Below are 951 nucleotides of genomic sequence, written 5' to 3' on the forward strand. Positions count from 1 at the left end.
TGTCTGACATTCCCCTCTACTAACCTCATTTCTTAGCATAAATATAAAAGTGCATGATTTACCTTGGGAGTATCGATCACATGATGCAAGGATTTTCAGACAAGTATCTGAAACTGCAGGTAAAAGTTAGTTCCTAATTTATCTCTCTCTAATTTCTCTCTTGAGTCAAAGTCTACTTCCATTGCAGGATCAGTGACCAAGATTGGACAGGTTTCCATGAATCAAGACTTAATGGTGGTAGACACCAAGCCCTGTTCACTTCTGTTTGACTTATATCCAAGAATTCTTTGTGAAGCGAGCCTTGAAGATTGCCGCCTCCAAATCCCGTTCGAATTCTTTTATTGGAATCTTTATGAATCAAGCTTTAATGGTTTTAGCCACCAAGTCCTATTCAGACTCTTCCTAACTAGATCCTATGTCCTAATTAAGTAATAAATTTCAGATTTTTTTTTTTTGGATAATATCACTAACTACTCTAGGGTCAAAATAGAGAGAGAAAATGTGATAAATAAATCTACACAAGGCGTTACCTTCCAGACTTGTCTGAAGAATCCGATCCCATGTATACCAAGCTCCAAGACAAGCGATTATGTAAGGTTTAGTGTTGGAGGTCCGTTCTGGTTCCTTCAAACAATCAAGGCAAGTGTGTATAGTTGACAGGTTGATCCACTTTAGCATCTTTAGTACTATCTGCAATCAGTAAATTTAGAATGGTGCTAAAGAGTGGCTAGACATTCAAGTATAAATCAATAATAAGATGATAGTCCCTTTCACATAGCTAAGCATAACTTTATTAAAATCTTTTTATAAGAATCAGAATAAATAATATTAGTAAACCTCCCCCAGACTTAAATTACAGTGTCCCAGTGTAACACAGTCGGAGTTATGGTGGAAATAAATCATAAGTACTCAATGTAACAAGTTAGGAAGATAAACCTGACAGGAGTGGGA

Source organism: Brassica oleracea, chromosome C7 (assembly GCF_000695525.1).
Source record: "Brassica oleracea var. oleracea cultivar TO1000 chromosome C7, BOL, whole genome shotgun sequence".
NCBI classification, from domain to species: Eukaryota; Viridiplantae; Streptophyta; class Magnoliopsida; order Brassicales; family Brassicaceae; genus Brassica; species Brassica oleracea.